The sequence below is a fragment of the Phyllobates terribilis genome, unplaced genomic scaffold (assembly GCF_046119375.1).
Source record: "Phyllobates terribilis strain yellow unplaced genomic scaffold, ASM4611937v1 Scaffold_10__3_contigs__length_209671492, whole genome shotgun sequence".
Taxonomy (NCBI): Eukaryota; Metazoa; Chordata; class Amphibia; order Anura; family Dendrobatidae; genus Phyllobates; species Phyllobates terribilis.
The window spans coordinates 154,271,291-154,294,323 of NW_027362770.1; the positions used below are offsets into that span (position 1 = coordinate 154,271,291).

At 44.3% G+C, this 23,033-nt stretch overlaps 1 protein-coding gene across 1 annotated transcript in view; it reads right to left on the reverse strand.

Moving 5' to 3' along the window:
• Positions 1-13,904, reverse strand: part of LOC141164569 (solute carrier family 45 member 3-like) — a 44,307-nt gene extending 30,403 nt beyond the window's left edge. The window contains exon 1 of the mRNA XM_073649958.1: positions 13,649-13,904. The gene's annotated coding sequence lies outside the window, so the exon portion shown is untranslated. The remainder of the gene's footprint in view (positions 1-13,648) is intronic.
• Positions 13,905-23,033: the final 9,129 nt, after the last annotated feature.

Here is a 23,033-nt window from a genome sequence, read left to right on the forward strand (position 1 = left end):
TAAAAGGCATTGGATACAGTCCTAGGAGACCTCAGAGTGTTACACACGTTTTCAGGGCAATCGGAGGCTTTTTAGTACTTGCAATTCGAGGGAAACGATTTACTTCTAATCACATTTTTGGGACAAAATTTTACAAAGCTAGAGAGCTTGAATTTTAAAAGATTCGCTCATGTCTACTTCACATATGTTTTAGCTTAATATTAATCTTAAAACCTCTGCTTTGGTCACAAATGTAGGAAAACAGAAATAAATAAATAAATAAATAGACAACTCTCACAAAGGTGTAACTTCTAGGTCCTAATGCCAAATCTGTAAGGGTGAAGCCCAAACTACCATGTGGCAGTTGTAACACCAGTTGGAGAAAAAGGACCTTTTGGACTCCCCCTTACCCCCACGGACAGAAGGACAGTCTTCCTCCCACCCCAGAACCTATGTTCCAGGTTAGACCTTGACCCCAGAATATATAATGCTCCAACGTATCTAAAATTAAAAAAAAAAAAAATTGAAAAACAAAACTCACTGCAGCTCCAATACACACCCATGTGTTTCCATGGTTACAGACTACAAACAAACTCTGTTTGTAGTCTGTTCTGCCCCTTTTTGTTTTTAACCTAAAGTCTGTTAGAAAATATTCTTTATGTTTAACTTTTTAAAAAAATCTCAAGGTCAAAGGACGGTGACAAAAATTGTGCAATAAACAGACGGATCATTGCCAAATAGTCATCTGATCTCATAGAATAACAGAAAAGATTTCGTTTTTGGGCTACCAAGTCATTTTTATTGAGTTTCCTTCTTTTAAATTTTTTTTTATGTCATTTGTACTTTTTTTGTCTGCCAGAGACAGCGCCACTCTTGTCCAATGGCTGTGTCTGGTACAGCAGCTTTGCTCCACTGTAGTGACAAGAAATTTTACAATGGAAAGCAGACATTTTTTTCTCATTTCAGACCCCCGTTAAGGCCTTCATTAACAGTCATACAGCATACATGCCCCTTTAAATGTTTAGTACTTCATTAGATTTACTGGCCTAATTTATACATGATGTTCTACATTGAAGGCTCTTCCATTCTAGATAACAGAGAGCAATAGTTTGCGCTCAAGAACTTTATATCTTATCAATAGCTTTTTGTGATACAACTCACTACCAGTCACATTTATATAACCAGAAAAGAGGATGACTACAAAGTGTTCCTCCCCAGAAGATCCAAAATGTCCTTACATTAATCAAACAGTCCATTATTTTTTTGTGGTTGCTGTGTAATACCCCATTTCTCCTGTAGGAGTGCTGGAGGGCAATTGCACCCTTGCTAGAAGGTTGTTCTGCAAAGTACAGTGGGACAACCTATAATCAGCTACTTTTTAAGAGACCCCTTTAACAAAGGGGGTTGCCAAAAGTGAAACAGGCCCTTGAATTACCTAAATAGCCCAAAGGGGTCCAACCATTTACTAAATGACAAGTTTTATCTTCATTCAGAGCCTGACAATATCATCGTCTAAAGTATCAAAGGGCCTTGAGCCCGTGACAGTCGATCTGGAAATTGGAGAACCCCTTTAAGGACTCAACTGGAAAACTGAATTGTTATAGTAGACAAAGGGTCTGTATTGTCCATTGTCGGCCTATCCGTCTCAGAGGAAAGGGACATTTTGTGCGGTAAAACAAAGGCGGACATTGACAGCATGAGCGGTAAGGTGATCCGCCAAGATCCGAGGACTAATATTTTGCATTCTTAAAGTAACAGCAGTAACGTTTCATTTTTACATCTTGATCACAGCTCAGAATGAGTTTTGCTGTCTAAAAACTCATAATAAAATATTTACTCAGGATTCTTAGCCATTTAAAGGGACCTTAGATGCTTTAGATCCCTAAACTGCAAACTTAAAGGGGTCGTCCAGGCATATGATATATGTACAGGATAGATTATCTATAGGTGAGGATCAAACACCTGGCAGCCCAACCGATCAGGTGATAAGGTGGCTATCAGACAGAAACACAACTAATCACAGCTCAGATCAAAGTGTAGCAGTCACTGCCAGATCCCGCAGAACACCTTCTAGGTAAAGAAAAGAAACGGTGCTGTAGGATCTGGCAGCGGTCGCCACACTTTGAATGGAGCAGCTCCATTCAGAGTGTTTAATTTCGGCCCGCGCAGCCAAATATTAGAGTATCGGACCCCTGCTGATCTGCTATTAACAACCTATCCTGCAGATACCATACGGTAATGACAACATCAGACGACTGTTTAAACTTTTTGGCACCTGTGCTTTTTAAAGGTGTCCTTAGCAGCCTAAAGAGAATCTGTCGCTAGTTCAAAAGTTGACAGTTTCGCTCTTATTTTATTCACACTGTTTCTCTAGGTATTCCTCTTTTTTTAATTTTTCATATGGGTTCCATAGATATGAGTCTTTTTTATTTAGTTATGATTTATATGTTCTTTACCAAAGGGGCGTTATCTAGCTGAGTGATCTACAAATATCACAAATCCATCACAGTTCCGGCTCCTGGTTCTGATTGCTCTCCTCTCCCTTCTCTCAGTGTTAGAGACAGCAGCAGGAGAAGAGGGGTTGTACACAGACCTCAAGAGGGAAAGCAACAACAGTCTCAAGGAGGGGAGATAAATCACGCTGTAGAAAAGGAAGATATGGAGAGGAAGTAAGTGCAGGATGGGAACTGTGCTGATGTATGAGCTAATGAAGACCTCAGCTCACTGGAAACACACAGCACTCACATTACTGGGAGAGACACACAGAGCCCACATCCAGCCTATATTATCAGAGATGCACACAGAGCTCAAATCCAACCTATATTACTGGGAGAGATACACAGAGCTCACATTCAGCCTATATTACTGGAAGAGACATGCAGACCTCACATCCAGCCTATACTACTGGAAGAGACAAGCAGACCTCACAACCAGCCTATACCACTGTGAGTGACGTGTTTCTATTGTACTTTTGCTCTGATTGTTCCATTCCTAATTTTGGCTTACAAGTACTGATGTAAAATACTGACCAAATACTGAACGTGTGAATGTGGCCTTACTGGAAGAGACATACAGAGCCCACATCCAGCCTATATTACCGGAAGAGACATACAGAGCCCACATCCAGCCTATATTACTGGAAGAGACATACAGAGCCCACATCCAGCCTACATTACTGGGAGAGATACATAGAACTCACATCCAGCCTATATTACTAGTAGAGACACACAGAGCTCACATTGATCCTATATTACTGGGAGAAACACACAGACCTTACATCCAACCTATAATACTGGAGAGACACACAGAGCTCACATCCAGCCTATATTACTGGGAGAGACACGCAGAGCCCACATCCAGCCTATATTACTGGGAGGGAGACACACAGAGCTCACATCCAGCATATAATACTGGGAACGACACAAAGAGCTCACCTCCAGCCTATATTACTGGAGACACATACAGACCTCACATCCAGCCTATATTACTGGGAGAAACACACAGAGCTCACATCCAGCCTATATTACTGGGAGAAACACACAGAGCTCACATTGATCCTATATTACTGGGAGAAACACACAGACCTCACATCCAGTCTATATTACTGGGAGAGACACACAGACCTCACATCCAACCTATAATACTGGAGAGACACACACAGCTCACATCCAGCCTATATTACTGGGAGAGACACATAGAGCTCACATTCAGTCTATATTACTGGGAGAGACACATAGAGCTTAAATCCAGCCTATATAACTGGGAGAGACACACAGAGCTTATATCCAGCCTTTATTACTAGGAGTGACACACAGAGCTCACATCCAACCCATATTACTGGGAGAGACACACAGAGCCCACATCCAGCCTATATTTCTGGGAGGGACACACATAGCTCACATCCAACCTATATTACTGGGAGAGATACACACAGAGCTCACATCCAGCCTATATTACTGGAGAGACACACGGAGCTTACATCCAGCCTATATTACTGGCAATGACACAGAGCACACATCCAGCCAATATTACTGTGAGTGACACACAGAGCTCACATTCAGCCTATATTACTGGAAGAGACACTCCAACAAGAGAAAAATCTGACAGATCAATTAGGTTGCAAACTGGTAGTCTGAAAACGAATGGATCAACATTGCAGACTGAAACTTAGTGCAATTTTATTAACTAAAGGAAAGTAAGTTCTGTACTGGTAACCTGCTGTTCAGATGGACATACTCCAACCTGCCATCTATAATACTCCAGAGTTTATCATTTACCTTGTCGACTCTTTGAAGACGGTGTAGGGTGGGTGGGGAGGGGGGGGGGGGTCACAGAATTGACATCCCCTCCCCCCTACCTTACTGACATGCACCATTTACTAGTAAAACAGAGTTTGGGATTTGTCATTACTTTGCTAAAGGATGAACGTTTGATCTCTGACACCTCAGCCAAATTGGGGGCTGGAAGATCTAAGAGGGACGGAAACTTGAAAAAGATACAGAGGGGGCAAATTTCCTTAAAGGAAACCGGTCACGTGGACTGACCTGACTGCAGTAACATTTGCCACTGGAGTTGAACAAAATGATTTGCAAGATCTTGGTCCAGCTGCTATAGTCCATGGTCGTTGGACCAGATCCCTGTGATCTTTCTCCTACTTGCCAGCATCCCCGATGCTTCTTCTGATGAGAAAGCCTGACGCAATATCATGCCATCATACTCCAATGATGACGTTACCAATCAGAAGTGGGTCTGGGAATGGTGGCAAGCACGAAGGTCTCTGGTCCGGGGTCCATGGACTACCAACGTGGCAGCTGGTCCTCCAGATCTTTTTGACTTCTCTATCCACAGAACAGGTGATAATGTAAGATTTCTGGGGGGGGGGGGTCTAACGACTCGGACCACCATCGTTCACAAAAAAAGGGACCTCCTTTCTGTCTATGTGGAGTGGTAGTGCGCATGCCTGTCCCCGCTCCAATCATGGTCCTATGGGAGCGGTGGTCATGCATGCGCACTACCACCCACATGGACCCATAGAACGGAATAGAGTGATGGTCGCGCATGAGCACCAATGTTCCATTCACCCACAGATACAAGACCCCCCATTCTCACGTTCAGTGGGTGTCCCATCTTGGCAATCATATATTTATTAGTTATCCTGTATCGGCCATATGCTTGGACGACACAAAGAATCAATATGATAATTTTAGCAGCACAATGATATATCCCACCTTAAGCAAGCAGCGATGAGCGCACGTTTGGTTCAATAGTGAGAGGGGGATTTAAAGAAGCCCTCCTCCCATCAAAGTGTTTACCCTCTTAATATATTGCAATCATCATATTATACAGCACTGTGTACTTACAATTGCTCATTTTGCCTTTCTACCCAGCTAATTCCTATATTTTTTCAGCTCTATGTAGAAACAGGAAGTCTCTTTTCTTTGCATGAGTCATCCCTCTCTGCAACTCCTGACCTTGCTGCTATCTCCTCCCCCCTTGCAGTGACTCATGACTCATACAGGGAAAATTTACTTCCTTTCTACATAGAGCATAGAAGGATTTAACTAGTCAGTTTTTAATCACGTGATGTCATAGACCTAATGGAAAAGAGAGGAATTAAATGGGTAGAAAGGCAAAATGAGCAATTGTAAGTGCACAGCGCTGTATAATATGATGATTGTAATATACTAAGAAAATAAATACTTCTTTAAGGAAAGCTTGTTCTTTCTTTCTGCCATTAGGAACTACCCCTATATATTGTACGAGACCATTAGCCAAAATCAGTGGGTTCAGCCGACTTTCATCCGTCTAACGGCGATAGCATCTGCTCATAGTATTTATATCACAATGCAATGTCATGAAGTGCTGTGAACTAGATGGAAAACCCAACAGGCATGGACTTGGTTTGCCTATTTGCTCAATACAAAACAAGATAATGACTTTCAGCAGGGGGCGCTATAGAATCAACAGAACTTTCAGCACAGAATAACTGTTCAAACCAAGCACAAGCGCTGGATGCACCCTTGGAGTGACCAAACATTTAAAGTGCACCTTCTCACTAACTTGTTTTTTCATCTATCTCCCCCAACTTCTGTTCTTTGACAGCTCTGGCTTTTTAGAGACAACGATTGGCAGAGATAGATGGAAAACAAGTAGTTGGGAAGGTGCACTTAAATCTTTGGCCCCCCCAAGGGTGCACCGCCACCTTTACTTGGTTTGAACAGTCATTCTGTGCTGACAGAGTCCCAAATCTCTGACTCAAGTCCAAAAAATGATGAAAAAAATAGTCCCATTTTCCAGACCTACGGGGGGAAACCCTATATACGACAAGATGATGTTACGTGGGACTTCATAATGTTCCTATTAACTCAACGGGGGACTGTAAGCCGGCGTAGATTTCTAAGCAAAGAGGAAATAGGTTTGTTATGATAGAAAACACGAAAATTAAACTGTGACACAGCACAGGTGGCAGCCATATGCTTCTAGTGGACACGCAACCTTAGCCATTATCGGAAGAAAAATTTGTAGCTAATAAAGGAGGATTCCCATTCAAAAAGCCAATGCTCTATCCAGAGCAGCTCCAAAAGAGGGTCTCCTGATCTAGAGGACTCACCACATCCAAGCATTACGTAGAGAACCCATTTAATTCAGTGAGTACTGTGTAATGCTTCATTTCTCCTGCGGAGGCGCTGTAGAGAAATCAAACACTTGGTTTTTGCACACACTACAGCTAATCGCTGCTGGTCCGAGTGAAGATCATGCTTCTTGTTCTAACAAAAAAGGATTTTTCAAGATGGAGAATCATATTCTCATTAAACCTTAAAGGGGTATTCCCATCTAATCTATTGATAACATATCATTAGGATGCAGCACCATTTTATGATTAGTGGGGTTTGATTTATGGGAACCCACAATCCTAATCAGGCTCAGTGGAGTACATGGGGTGATGTAAGATGTTATTTCTCAATCTATGGAAGTTGCTATAAATGTTTGGGGTGGGCAGGCAGGGCCGAGGACCCAGATTGGATTACTTTACGGTAAGCTCTTGAGCTTTTAATTGTGCAATTTTACCACCTGTCACATATGGGCGTCATGCTGTGTATGAGGAGAAAAGCCACTGCCAGCAACTTTCTACCCTCTTCCTATTGTGAATACATGCATGCTCAGCTGAGCAGAGAGTGCAATCATATAGGGTGGGGTGGCTGTCAGCTACCTAATGTGTATGGCCTGGCATAAAAAGACCCTTAAACAGGTTGACTCACAATCAATCTTCAGGAGCACACCGCTCCCCTGCCTCCTGACTTCCTGCTTGCCGGGAACTGTGCGCTCCTGATGTTTGACAATTGGTACTGGCTGCGTGACTGTGCTCCCCAATGCTGCAAGCAGATGCCCGTTTGCCTCTACAGCATCAGAGGAGCACAGGGACCTGAAGCTATTGCAAGCTCTATAGGAAAGAGCTTGTAAGCGCTGCACTCATTGCCTAGGAGACAAGCCAGTAACCTAGTTAACGAGCAATCAACTTTAGAATTAAAAATTCTCTCCACTCTCAAGAATTGAATTGGCTTTTTTCAAAAGTTTTTATTAGCGCTCTGCAATTTTAACTATTTGTCATGGTGAAACTAACCCTTTAAAGGGAATCCATCACCAGGTTTTTGCTATGGAATCTGGGAACAGCATGATATAGGGGCTGAGACCCTGATTCCAGCGCTGTATCACTTACTGGGCTGTGTTTTGATGTTTCAATAAAATCAGTGTTTTATCAGCAGGAGATTATCACTGCAGGACTAGGTGTCTTGTGGTTCCTAGTCCAAACACGCCCCCAGTACTGATTGTCAGCTTTCTGTCAATGTACAGTGTACACAGAAAGCTGCCAATCAGTGGTGTGGGCGGGGCTATACAGAGCGCAACACTCCGAGCGCAACACTCCGAGCGCAACACTCCGAGCGCAACACTCCGAGCGCAACACTCCGAGCGCAACACTCCGAGCGCAACACTCCGAGCTCTGTTAGATCTGCAGCAGAGAAAACTGTGATCACCACTGCTGCAACCAGTAAACTAAGTGATACATCGCTGGAATCAGGGTCTCTGCCCCTACATCTTGCTGTTCTCAGATTACATAGCAAAAACTTGCTGACAGATTTCCTTTAAGAAATCTTTCTAATAAGGAGAGAGCCCCTTTTACACTGGTTATGTCTTACAGGGCTGTTATCACGGTCATCTGAAGTCCCTTATCCATTTCCATCACAGTCAGACAGTCCAGAGGATCCCTTCGTCCAGTGTATTGTTACAAGAGATAAAAAGTATCAGGCATCTATGGAATGGCATGTACCATACGCTCCTCTAGGCCAGTGATAGCAGACAGATATGTGTCACTGTATCCAACACCATCAACATCTTCATTCCTCACTAGATTTACTGTTCTGCGTGGATTAAATCCAAAGACCCATTGCTAAACATACATGTCGTTAAAGGGATTGTCCAGAACTTTAACATTGATGAGCTATCCTTGGAATAGGTCATCAATGTCTGATCGGTGGGGGTGCGAATGGAGAGAGCTGCACATGCGTGGTGGCCACCTCTCCATTTATAGTGGCAGCTCTTCTTGAAATACTGTAGTTGATGGTCTGGAAGCCCTAAGACCTGTTCTCTGTCTGTGTATTCTATTTTGGGGAAAACCTACTGTATTCAGCACAGTTTTGATCCCTGTGCTCTAAAAACTGATAACAGTCACAGATATGCAAGTCAATGTAAACACCAGATACAGGCATTTGTTGCCTTGGGTATACGGAGTTGCTTAGACAAGTGCAGTCCCTTTTCTCTTCTTTTTAAGAGTTGATGCAATAGATTACAACATGAGTTTGCAACCTTTGGCTTACAAAGGTAAATGTATGGTGAGGTCAGCGTCAATCTGGAGGGCATAAAGACACACCACTTTAAATAACTGATGTTATTCCAATCCTAGTAGCCCTATATGTTTTCATTTTCCCATTAGACGGGAAAGATACCCAGCTTGTGATCATTATGCCAAGGTTAATTTATAGGGAACACTACAGAACTGACACATTTGTGCTTGACTAGTGCAAGCCTAAGGGCTCGTGCAGACGACCGTATAACTTGGACAAGTGCTATCCGTCATTTTGACGGATAGCACTTGTCCCCATGTTATTCAATGAGGCCGTGCACATGTCCAATTTTTTCCTCGGACTGAATAGTTTGAGGGAAAAAAAACTGCAGCATGCAGGATATGTCTCCGATAATCAGATCATACTTGGGTCCACAGAAAAAATCAGAACGATTTTCACATGCAGACTGAATGTAGAAGGTGGAGAAACTTTTCTTTTTTTCCATCTATGAGAAAATCAAATCATATTCTGCTCCTCCTCTCACCAAACTCTGCTCCTCCACTGTCACGCAAAGTGTGGGAAAGACTTAGTGCAACACAAAGGGAAGAGGGAAAGGGAGAAGTTGAAACCTCCTAGGCTGATCTAATATCACCCTATCTCCACTAACGTCCCTATATTGGTTCTTCACCAATCGCCACACGCCAGCCTCTCGCTGTCTTTCCCTGGTGTTAAGTCCTGGCTAGGAAGGGAGGAGGATGAGCGCTAGTCGATCCCCACTGACAACTAAAGACAACAGGGGGTACAAACAAGGGAAGTTAGCTTAGCTTTAGTCGACTTCAGAGAGATGAACACCTGTCCTCATAGCTCCAGAGAGGAAGAAGTGCACTGGCTCCGAGCCTTCACAAGGGTTAATGTGAGTATCGCCGGCACCTCCCTCTAGCAAACAGCAGGTATTTATACACCCAGGCCAGGGTGTTAATCAGCAAGAGGAAGGTTGCCGCTGGGTCCTACAGAGACAGCCTCTAAGAAGGTGTCTGGAATGCCAAACGTAGAGATCTCCTGCAACCAACTGCAGGGCGACTGTCTGTCACTTCTGACACACCTGTGACATCCTCTCATCAAACTCTGCTCATCCTCTCATCATCCTCTGATCAAACTCTGCTCACCCTCTGATCAGCTTGTGATTAGCACAATCAGACCGATTTTCTCAGATGAGAGAAAAACTGTTGTGTGACCCTAGCCTAAGGCAGCAATACATTATTCTCTCTGTAGCCTCCTTTGAATCCTTATGACATGCAACTGCCCTGTAAATCAGTGCTCCAGTCCTGGATATTCCCTGAAGTGGTCCTTTAAACTTGGCTTTAGTATAAGATTTTAAATAATGATTGATGGTCCCTCTTACCCAAAATGAAGGGGCCAAGGCACACAAAATAGGGTGTCAAGTGGTATTTAAAGCGTTTGTGTTCATTCATGAGCTGGTCTTCATACAAGAGTGATGCTTTTTTTAATCTCTCAGCCTGGACATTTTCCTGTAAATGCCGAAAGATTGTCCCTCAGGCCACTGCCTAATTCTACATTCCTGACAAATCTGATTTCCCTTCGGATTTAATTAAGTGGTCGTATATGTGGAAATGATGTTTCCATTTTTAACAGTCGGGGACACGATGAATATAGTAATAATGACAGAGATAATTGTCGAAACAAATGGAAGAGTCATTAAAAGAAGACAAAACCAAAGATGGAAACAAAGTGAGCATACACCCTGCTGTAAGTAAGTAAAAGCCTCCCCACCGCGACAAGGTGTACCCAGATCGGGACAGTCCTATATCGTCTAGTATCAGAATCTCAATGTAGATGGGGCAGAGCAGGATGAGGGTCCAACTGTTCAGGCACCCAGCCATGAAATGAAATGCCTAGCTCAGAAAAGGGGGTGTTCTGTTTGTTCAAGGTTCAAGAAATGAAAGCAAAACCAAAAAACTGAGCCGGAGTAGTATGTAACTTGGTGTACATGCAATGCGTAGGTGCATGTTCTCATATGTTGCATGTACACCAACTTATACTCTAGCTCGGTTTTAGGGTTTTTCATTAAAAGAAGAGCTGATACATTTAGGGGTTAGTTTTATTAATCCTTTTTAAATAAATGGGGGTCCAAGGTCAAAAATGGTTGACCCCAGAAAGCTAATGGCTAATTTCAGCGTCTCCAAAGGTCAAGTAAAATGCAAGATCTTGAGGAAGAACCCGGTAAAGGTTAAAGTTTGAATATAGGTCAACGATTGTTCACGGCAGGACTCCGTATACCGAAAACATGATCAGTGATGGCGATTTATTGTCTGCCATCATCAAGTATGACATGATTGGCAGATTAGAATCTATCATTCTCCACATTTTTTTTAAAATATAACCCCGATTTGCCAGTTTGGTCCGGCATGTTGAAATATGATTGTTTTGACGAATTCTGCCTGATCAGAACCAGGTCAGCTTTATAGAGAGCAGCAAAAGCAACACCAGTAGGGCGCAGTTAGGCGACCGTATAAATGGGAACAAGATCAGACCACAGTGCATGGACTGGCTGGCGGCTCTCCCGACCAGAGCGTGACAGCTTTCCTATATTTATATGCAGGTAGGGAGAGCCACCAGCCAGTCCGAGCACTGCGGTCCGATCTTGCTCCCATTTATACGGCCGTCTGACTACGCCCTAAAAGTGGACCAACTGTGAACTGGAAAGGTCTCACTAATATCCAACGGGGTCAGTGAGAGATCTCTATGGAAATGGCCAATTTAAGCTATATTTCATACATCTGATATTTGCTGGAACTTAAAGTGGAACCCAATCCAAAATCCCCAATTATTACAGATCTTTAATAGTATTGTCTTCCTTTATGAGCCAAAAGAACCTTTTGGGTGTGACTGAAACTCCCCCGCACCCACTATACTTAGACCCCTGATAGCTGGGTACTACAAGCAATCTAAGCTATGCATCTATACAGTGCCATACAATGAAGTTATACATCAACTTATACCTTTTACATATGTTGTGACCTACATGTTTTGGGCTGCCGACATAGTATAAAGGTTGCCCGAAAGACCAATGCTTGAAAATAATACATAAATGTTCATTCACCATGGCCAAAGTGCCTGTGTGGTTAATTAATCGGCCATATACGTCCCAGATCACAATCGTAGGCTTCGCTCACACAAGCGTATAACTGGGACAAGGGCTATCCGATGTTTGCTCGGATAGCACTCGGACTTGTGTTATACTATGGGGCAGTGCAGATCTGTGATTATTTTCTCATGCCGATTTGGCATTAGAAAAAAAACAACGCAGCATGCTGTGGGTGCATCGGGTAATCAGATCACATGCACCCATAAAAGTTTAAGCATGCAAGTGAAACATCGGACTGCACTTGGTTGTCATCCCTGTGCAGCCCAACATCCACAGCCTAAAACAATGGAGAAGATGGAGAAATTATGTTCTCCATCTTCTCACTTGTGCTACGATTCTCTCATCCAACAGAAACAGATCACAGTAAGCTGACGCTCTGATCAGAGTTTAATCTGAGTGTCATTAGCATAACAAATTCGCATGTGAGAATCTACACTCGTGTGTCCCCGGTCTTAGGGCTCATGCACATGATTGATTATACTGGATGAGTGCTATCCATGGTTTTCGTACCTATGATATTCTATTGGGTTGTGCGCATGTCCGCGTGGTCTAAGGAAAAAAATCTGAGACTTGTGCAATTTTGATCCGAATGTCGGATCAATGGCAATTGGCAATGCAAGTCTATGGGTCCTTGAAAAAAATGGACTGCACTTAAGTAACAGAATAAAAAAGGTGGAGAAACTTTTTTCTGGGAAAAACTGATGCCACTCTGATCAAAGCCTGATCAGAGCAACTGGACAGTTTTTCTCAGATGGACAGAAAATGGTCGTGTGACCCTACCCTCAAGGCTCATTCACAGGTCCGATTTTCATGTACGACTGCTATCTATGGTTTTCACGGATAGCAGTTGTACTTATGATATTCTATGGCGGTGCGCACGTTTGATTTTTTCCTTGGACTGAGTGGTCCGCGGAAAAAATTGAAGACATGTCCGATTTTGATCCAAGTGTCGGATTTAAGTCATCAATGCAAGTTAATGAGTCCATGGAAAACATCAGACTGCACTTGTATGACACCAGAGTGCAGTCCGATTTTCCGGACTGTTAGGATGGAGAACATAATGAAATCGATTTTTTTTATTTTCGCCACTTACGAGAAAAATGGATGACACTCTGATCAAGCTCTGATCAAAATAAATGGTCCGTTTTTCTCGCACGTGAGAAAAACAAACGTATGAATGAGGCCTAATGTATATGATCAGCTTTAGTTTATATATAGATCCCTATATATTGCAATACATTTACACCAATTAATCAGTTGATAAGTAAATAAAATATAAGGAGGTCAATATCCAGCCCCAGTGCTGAAGAACTACAAGTCCCTGCAATCTAAGGGGTTTGTAGACAGTTATGCTTCTAGTGCAACCTAAAGATGATCCATTCTAAACTGTACTTGAAAAAACTTTTCTTCCTTCATCCTTGGAATTTAGGGAGTTTATAGGAGATTGTACAGACTTGGAAAAGTTCTGTTAAAAGTTTGGAAATTCTGTCTGAAACAAGTGAGAAAAGAGTGATTGTCAGGAGCGATAGAAAGTATCAGTGAGGGACACGTGACGCGAGGTGATAGAATGTATCAATGGGGGACACGTGACGCGAGGTGATACAATGTATCAATGGGGGACACGTGATAGAATGTATCAGTCCGAACGTTCGGATTCTCTTACCTCATTCTTCCAGTGCGTGCGGCGGCCGATTGTGATCTGATTGGGGCGGGTCTCCCGGCACCGGGGGGCATTTACAATGTGATCGGTGGTCGGAAGTTCCAGACTCCGGGAATTGGAGGCAGCAAACAGCAGGAAACGGAAACTCCAAAGAGAGAGAGAGCTGGGGAGTGTGAGAGAGCCAGAGAGAGGGGGGAGACCTGAGTCACTCCAGATAATAAGCTGGAAAGTCTGACAGACCCAAGGAGAGAGCTGCAGAGCACAGTGACTGGGGGCTGAGTGGGTGAGTGAGTGGGTGGGCTCATCACGAGCAATGGGAAGAATCCCCCAATTGTATGGTTCACATGTCAATAAAGTGTTTTATTCTGCCCATACAACTGGGAAACTGCTTAAAAGGTAATTCCCTAATAAAAATATCTCTCCCTGCAAGCAATGAATCCAAAAAGTCCATTAACAGACTAGACTACAGAGCCATGTTCTCGTTTTATTCGACTTATTGTGAGCACTTGCACCGTAAAACTGCGCAATAACTGCAACACTTCTTTTTTACATGCAAATTTACCATCTTTTTGAAAGAAGCCATTGTATAAAATTGTGATTGCGTAAGGGTGTATTCACATTGCAATTAGTGGGTCCCGTCAGGGCTTGCGTTCGACCTCACCCGCCCGCAAAGCGGGATTCGTACGTATGCGCCGATGGGTCCGTAGACTATAATGGTCTGTGCGCTCTGCTGTGCATCATTTCCGAGAGTACATGCTACAATCATGGAGTCAACAGCCATATAAAATTAAACAGAGTTTATTGAATACGTGTAGAAATGCATACAATTATGTGACTCAGTAATCAAGTATCAATGCAAAATCAATAAGACAAGAGACTAGGCTATTAAAATAAATGCACCTAATAAGTATACATAGGGCTGGGAGAGTATTAGGTTCATGCTTCAATAAAGTGCAAGTGCATAAAGGTCAACTCCATTTTACTATTATGTGCTATAATAAGACTCCCAACATTGTGAATTGCTGTATAGATCAAAAATCACCCATGATAATAACATTAGTCCTACATCCAGAAGCACATAAACAGACTCTTACCCAATATTACCCGGTTATGTGATGCCACACGACCAGCCCAACGCGCGTTTCGTGTTGGCTTCCTCAGGGGGCTATATATCGAGAGTGTATGCCTACTGAGGCGGACGCTCAGACATAGTAGACTGCATCTGGGTATCTGCCTCCAGTAGGCGCACACTCCCAAAAACGATGCACGTTCACTCTGCCGACACTATTATAGCCTATGGCCCCGTCGGCGCATATGTCTGAATTCCGTTTTTGTCAGGGGCTTTGGACGCAAACCCCGACGGGACCACCAAGAGTGTAACTAAACATAATGTGAAAGCACCCTGATATCGCATCTTAGGACACGATCAGTATTTGCTCAGTATTTCACATCAGTATTTGTAATCCAAAACCAGGAGTGGGTGATAAATACAGAAGTGGTGACGTGTTTTTATTATACTTTTTCTCTGATTATCCCACTCCTGATTTTGGCTTCCAAGTACTGATGTAAAATAATGACCAAATACTGAACGTGTGAACATGGCTTAAGAATCAATATTACGCGATCACGATTTAATACAATGGCTTCTTTCAGGTCTAAAAATTTCCGAAAATTGCATGTAAAAAAGCCACGTGTTTATTGGGTGCAATTTTACGGTGCAAGCACAATAAGTCGCCAGCCTAATAAAATGAGAAAGCAGCAGAGGTCACATATCATTCTCGTATTTGCAATAATCGCAAATCACAAGCTGGAATTTTAGGGATACACTGAACAAGAAATTGTGCTGCAGTCTTATAGGGTCACATCATTATTTTGGAAGTCGACTTTATGAGAACACTGTTTGCAAAAGGAGAAAACAAACAAAAATGAGCATATACTTTACACAGCAAGTAAATAGTAATAGTACATGTAAATAACATAGGGTACTTAATTAACCCTATTTGAACACAAAAGCATAAAAGTCATCCCACCACGACAAGGTGACCCAATCGGGGCAGTCCTGACCTGTCTCTAGTATTAAAACCTTACCATGTGTACTTAGAGTCACCGTAAATTCGGCAAATATAGCATGTTAACAGATAATCATGCAGTGTAGATAATCGGCCGATCACCCAAAGAATGAGCAAAATGCTCACCCGTTGGGTGAAATAATAATTTTGCTTGCTTAAAATAAGTCATCGTTCTTAGCAGCACCTATTCCTGTATAAACAGGACTTGTGCTGCCGATAATCATGACAGCCTAAACACACAAAAAGATTTATTACTGATCGTTCGCAGCATTGCCGATCGGCAAACATTGGCCAATCGACAAGTTGGTTAACGCTGCAAATTGTCTAATGTAAATGAGCCCTTAGTTGTTTCCCACTAATAGAGAACTGAGCAGCGAACTTCTACTTCGAGAGCAAACTTGATCATCATGATAACCTCTGAGGACACTGATTGATGGGGGTCTCCATTATCAAAGATTCCATTGTGTTCCTCAGTTTTCCACATAAAGATCTATTGTCCTTTAGAAGGGCTTTGATGGGAAAATGAAATGTCCAAAGCTGTTCATTACTGAGTCCATGTATATCTTTGATTGAAATGTTCAGTTAGAGGATATGTTACAGATTTAGCTCTACATGAACCCACATTAGTTAACATCATCGGGGTGGATCTCCTGTAAGAATTCCAAAGGGTGTTCATACTTGTTGCAATACCAGATACAACCTACTGACATGTGTGGCGCTGTTTCTGGCCATGTTTTTCAAACCTTAACCCCTTTAAATGTAAACGTTGGTGTATTGTAATAAAGTTGCTGTTTCAGGTTGTTGGGTTTATGAACTCACGATTTTGGGTTGATAAATGATGAACTCTGGTTTAAGAATTCCCCCCTTATCTAGTCAGCGTGAAAAGAGAACCTCTGCAATCCCATGCATTGCACCGACAGCCCATTCATTTTATCGAGAGCTGTGTAATGCATTACTTTCCCTGCGGAGGCAGTAGAGGGAAAGCAAACACTTGCTGCCAAGTTCTCCTACATTTTGTAGGACCCCCTGTGATTATCTTTACTAGTGGGTCTTAATTGGTGGCCAACTGACACAGTTTGGAGTTTGTTACATATTGATGCTATTTACCTTTTTTTTTTTTTTCCATTTTCTTTGTCTTCCTGGAGTCAATAGATGTTTGCATTTCAATTGTCTGTAAGTGGACTTGCCCCCCCACATTACACATCAATGAGACACAATAATAGACCCTTTAGATGTGCCGGATAGGCTGTGACTCTAATTAAGATCTTAATTGACCTTCTTTTTGTTACCCTGAGTGCACAACACAAACTATGCGAATCCCTTTTATTTCTACTCCTCCCATCCTCTGTTTTATCACTTTACGCTTTTGTCTTCAGATTTTTTTCGGTCCCAGACAGAAGTCTAAATAAGCACATACACATTTCACAGACCATGGACAATCCCCCCCTGATTGTCCATGGTTCATGAAATGTCCATTGTCCTCAACACCCCTACTAGTGCACCCAACATAGCCAAAGAAGCATACTATCTGTAGGGCTAAGAATAGGTGGAAGCCAGACATAGCTTAAACCATCTATCTCTTTTCCAAGCGGTCACATCCTAATTTCCCCATACTCCTATAAAGCTTAGGTTAATCTCGTCACTAATTTTGGTGGGGCTGACCATCCAACTAATACAGTTAGGTCCATATATATTTGGACAGAGACAACATTTTTCTAATTTTGGTTCTAGACAATACCACAATGAATTTTAAACAAAACAATTCAGATGCAGTTGAAGTTCAGACTTTCAGCTTTCATTTGAGGGTATCCACATTAAAATTGGATGAAGGGTTTAGGAGTTTCAGCTCCTTAACATGTGCCACCCTGTTTTTAAAGAGACCAAAAGTAATTGGACAGATTAAATAATTGTAAATAAAATGTTCATTTCTAGTACTTGGTTATAAACCCTTTGTTGGCAATGACTGCCTGAAGTCTTGAACTCATGGACATCACCAGACGCTGTGTTTCCTCCTTTTTGATGCTCTGCCAGGCCTTCACTGCGGTGGTTTTCAGTTGCTGTTTGTTTGTGGGCCTTTCTGTCTGAAGTTTAGTCTTTAACCCCTTTACAACCCAAGGTGGTTTGCACGTTAATGACCAGGCCAATTTTTACAATTCTGACCACTGTCACTTTATGAGGTAATTACTCTGGAACGCTTCAACGGATCCCCCTGATTCTGAGATTGTTTTTTTGTGACATATTGTACTTCATGATTGTGGTAAAATTTCTTCGATATCACTTGCGTTTATTTGTGAAAAAATGGAAAGTTGGCGAAAATTTTGAAAATTTTGCAATTTTCAAAATTTGAATTTTTATGCCCTTAAATCAGAGAGATATGTCACACAAAATAGTTAATAAATAACATTTCCCACATGTCTACTTTACATCAGCACAATTTTGGAACCAAATTTTTTTTTTATTGGGGAGCTATAAGGGTTAAAAGTTGACCAGCGATTTCTAATTTTTCCAAAAAAATTTACAAAACCATTTTTTTAGGGACCACATCATATTTAAAGTCACTTTGAGGGGTCTTTATGACAGAAAATACCCAAAAGTGACAGCATTCTAAAAACTGCACCCCTCAAGGTGCTCAAAACCACATTCAAGAACTTTATTAACCCTTCAGGTGCTTCACAGGAATTTTTGGAATGTGGAAGAAAAAAATTAACATTTAACTTTTTTCACAAAAATGTTAATTTAGACCCAATTTTTTTTATTTTCGCAGGGGTAACAAGAAAAAATGGACCCCAAAATTTGTTGTGCAATTTCTCCTGTGTAAGCAGATACCCCATATGTGGGGGAAAACTACTGTTTGGGCGCACGGCAGGGTTCGGAAGGGAAGGAGCGCCATTAGACTTTTTGAATGTAAAATTTGCTTGAATAATTAGCGGACGCCATGTTGCATTTGGAGAGCCCCTGATGTGCCTAAACAGTGGAAACCCCCCACAAGTGACACCATTTTGTAAACTAGACCCCTCAGGGAACTTATCTAGATGTGTGGTGAGCACCTTGAACCCCCAGGTGCTTCACAGAAGTTTATAACATTGAGCCATAAAAATAAAATTTTCACATTTTTCCCACAAAAATGTTTTTAGCCTCCACTTTTGCATTTTCATAAGGGTAACAGGAGAAATTGCACCATGCAGTTTGTTGTTCAATTTCTCCTGAGTAAGCAGATACCCCATATGTGGGGGAAAACCACTGTTTGGGCGCACGGCAGGGTTCGGAAGGGAAGAGGCGCCATTTGACTTTTTGAATGTAACATTTGCTTGAATAATTAGCGGACGCCATGTTGCATTTGGGGAGCCCCTGATGTGCCTAAACAGTGGAAACCCCTAACAAATGAAACCATTTTGGAAACTAGACCCCTCAGGGAACTTATCTAGATGTGTGGTGAGCACATTGGACCCCAAGGTGCTTCACAGAAGTTTATAACATTGAGCCATAAAAATAATATTTTCACATTTTTCCCACAAAAATGTTTTTCAGCCCCCACTTTTGCATTTTCATAAGGGTAACAGGAGAAATTGCACCATGCAGTTTGTTGTTCAATTTCTCCTGAGTAAGCAGATACCCCATATGTGGGGGAAAACCACTGATTGGGCGTACGGCAGGGTTCGGAAGGGAAGGAGCACCATTTGACTTTTTGAATGTAAAATTTGCTTGAATAATTAGCGGACGCCATGTTGCATTTGGAGAGCCCCTGATGTGCATAAACAGTGGAAACCCCCCACAAGTGACACCATTTTGGAAACTAGACCCCTCAGGGAACTTATCTAGATGTGTGGTGAGCACCTTGAACCCCCAGGTGCTTCACAGAAGTTTATAACATTGAGCCGTAAAAATAAAATTTTCACATTTTTCCCACAAAAATGTTTTCCAGCCCCCACTTTTGCATTTTCATAAGGGTAATGTAACGGGTCTGGGAGGCGGAACCTCTGAGCTACTATACAAGGGGGCGGTCCTTGTAAGGGAGCGGGTGGCGACCAGGGAAGACGGGCAGGCAGTCACAGCAGGTGACCGGAACAGTCTCTGGGTGTACGGGCAGGAGGTCACGGCAAGTGACCGGGGCAGTCTCTGGATGAACGGGCTGGAGGTCACGGCAAGTGACCGGGGCAGTCTCTGGATGAACGGGCTGGAGGTCACGGCAAGTGACCGGGGCAGTCTCTGGATGAACGGGCTGGAGGTCACGGCAAGTGACCGGGGCAGTCTCTGGATGAACGGGCTGGAGGTCACGGCAAGTGACCGGGGCAGTCTCTGGGTAAAGGATAGGTACGACCTGTGATGGCTGAACCTCCAGGTAGGCTAGCAGGCAGATGGAAGATGTGTGCTCCCAGGTGAGCAAGCGAGAGTCTCTGGATGAACGGGTGGTCACAGCATGTGACGGCGGATCCTCCAGGTAGGCAAACAGGCAGGTAGCGGAGGAGCGCTCCCAGGTGAGCGGGCAGGAGTCTCTGGAATAGCAGGTGGTCACAGCACGTGACGGCGGAGCCTCCAGGTAGGCAAGCAGGCAGGTAGCGGAGGAGCGCTCCCAGGTGAGCGGGCAAGAGTCTCTGGAACAGCAGTTGGTCACAGCACGTGACGGGGGAGCCTCCAGGTAGGCTAGCAGGCAGGTAGCAGATGTGCGCTCCCAGGTGAGCGGCCAAGCTGGTCCATAGACAGACTGACAGGAGTAGGAAGGCAGACCGTCGGACCTCAGGCTAGCAAGCAGGTAGCAGGAATATCAGGCAGGAAACAGACAGCAAACTGGCAGGACTCTGGCAGGAATCAGGCAGGTAACTGACAGGTATCTGGCAACGGGACCTGAGGGCTGAAGCAGAGTAGTGAACAGTGCAACAACATTGCTCGGGCACCTCCATTTTGGAGGAGGTGCCTTATATATGGTGAAGTCCTCCGGCCATTGGCCGGGGACTCCTTAGGACGGCGCGCGCGGCCCCTTTAAGAGGGAGGGAGCGCGCGCGCGCGCGCCCTAAGCACAGTGGCCGGGAAGGAGCGCGCGCTGCCAGCAGAGCGGGGGAGGACGCCGGGCTCGGAGCAGAGAGGTGAGGGGAACAGCGTCCCTGCCTAGCAGAGGGCAGGGACGCCGACGCTACAGTACCCCCCCCTTTAGGCCCCCCTTTTTTAGGCCAGACAGAAATTTAGCAAGGATGAGAGGGGCATGGATGTTCTCCCGGGGCTCCCACGTTCTCTCTTCAGGACCAAACCCCTTCCAATCTACTAGAAAAAAGGTCTTCCCTCTTACCCTTTTGGTGGCCAGAATGTTCTCTACCTCAAATTCGTTTTCAGCGGAAACCGGAGCAGGAGGCGTGCCTGTAGACTTGGAAAAAGAGTTAAGTACCACGGGTTTGAGGAGAGATACATGGAAGGAGTTAGGGATCCGCAAGTTGGCCGGGAGTTTCAATTTATAGGCCACCGGGTTGATCTGACTGATGACCTCCAGAGGACCGATGAACCGAGGCCCTAACTTATAGGAAGGAATCTTGAGCCGGACATACTTGGACGAGAGCCAGACCTTATCCCCAGGACGGAATTGAGGAGGATCCAGACATTTTTTGTCAGCATGTCTTTTCATACGCTCGGATGACAGAAGGAGTGCGGACCGGGTACTCTCCCATATGGAGGAAAATTTGTTAACAAGAGATTCCGCAGCCGGATTGTCCACCGAGGTGGAGACGGGAAACGGGATCCGAGGATGCTGACCGAAGACTACAAAAAACGGGGATTTGGAGGAAGATTCGCTCTCTTGATTGTTGTACGAGAATTCGGCCCATGGCAGGAGATCCACCCAGTCAGAATGGTGGGCATTAACGAATTGCCGGAGGTAACTGGTCAGGATCTGATTGATCCGCTCCACTTGACCATTAGACTGTGGGTGGTAAGCGGAGGAGAAGTCCAGGGTGATGTCTAGCAATTTACAAGTGGCTCTCCAGAAACGAGAAGTGAACTGTACCCCACGATCCGACACGATGTGACGGGGCAGGCCATGAAGACGGAAGATGTGGCGGATAAAGTCTTTAGCCAGCTCGGGTGCAGATGGGAGGCCTGGCAGGGGAATGAAGTGAGCCATCTTGGAAAAGCGGTCAGCGACCACCCAAATGACCGTACAACCGGCAGAGACGGGAAGATCAGTTATGAAGTCCATCGCTATATGCTGCCAGGGGGCAGCAGGTACTGGCAGAGGAAGGAGGCGACCGGCTGGCAGGTGTCTCGGAACATTGTTGCGGGCGCAGGACACACAGGCAGAAACAAAGTCTATTACATCCTTGTGCAGGTTAGGCCACCAGTAGTGCCGGGTAATAAGCTGGAGGGTCTTTTTCTGACCGGCGTGGCCAGCTAGTTTAGACGAATTACCCCAGTGTAGGATCTTCTCCCGATCAGGTACCGATACGAACGTCTTACCGGGAGGGAGACGATTTAGACTCACGGGAGCCACCTGCATTACTCTGGCGGGATCGATGATATGTTTAGGTTCTTCCTCGAGGTCAGATACCAGAAAGGATCGGGACAAGGCGTCCGCTTTGATGTTCTTGTCAGCCGGGCGAAAATGTAGAACAAAATCAAAGCGAGCAAAAAACAAGGACCACCGGGCTTGGCGCGGGTTAAGTCTCTGGGCATGCTGGAGATAAGCCAAGTTCTTGTGGTCAGTGTAAATTATTACCGGATGAAGAGCCCCCTCGAGTAGGTAACGCCACTCCTCCAATGCCAGCTTGATGGCCAATAACTCTCGGTCTCCTATGGAATAATTGCGCTCAGAAGAGGAGAAGAGTTTGGAGAAGAAGCCGCAAGTTACCATCCTCCCGGAAGATGATTTTTGAGTAAGTACAGCTCCGGCTCCAGAGGAGGAGGCGCCAACCTCCAGGAAGAACTGCTTGTTGCCATCCGGACGATGCAGCACCGGGGCGGAAGAGAAGGCCTGTTTTAAGGAAAGAAAGGTCTCCTCTGCTTCGGACGGCCACTCCTTGGGATTAGTACCCTTACGGGTGAGCGCGGAAATTGGGGCAGTCCGGGAAGAGAAGTGTGGTATGAAGAGGCGGTAGTAGTTGGCGAAGCCAAGGAACCGCTGAATGGCCTTCAACCCCTCCGGTCGGGGCCATTTCTCGATGGCAGACAGTTTCTCTGGATCCATTCGTAGGCCGGTCTGAGAAATAATGTAGCCCAAAAACGGAAGCGAGGTCTGCTCAAAGAGGCACTTCTCATATTTAGCGAAGAGGTGATTCTGCCTGAGCCTGAGCAGGACCTGACGAACGTCCCTCCGGTGAGTCTGGAGATCCGGAGAGAAG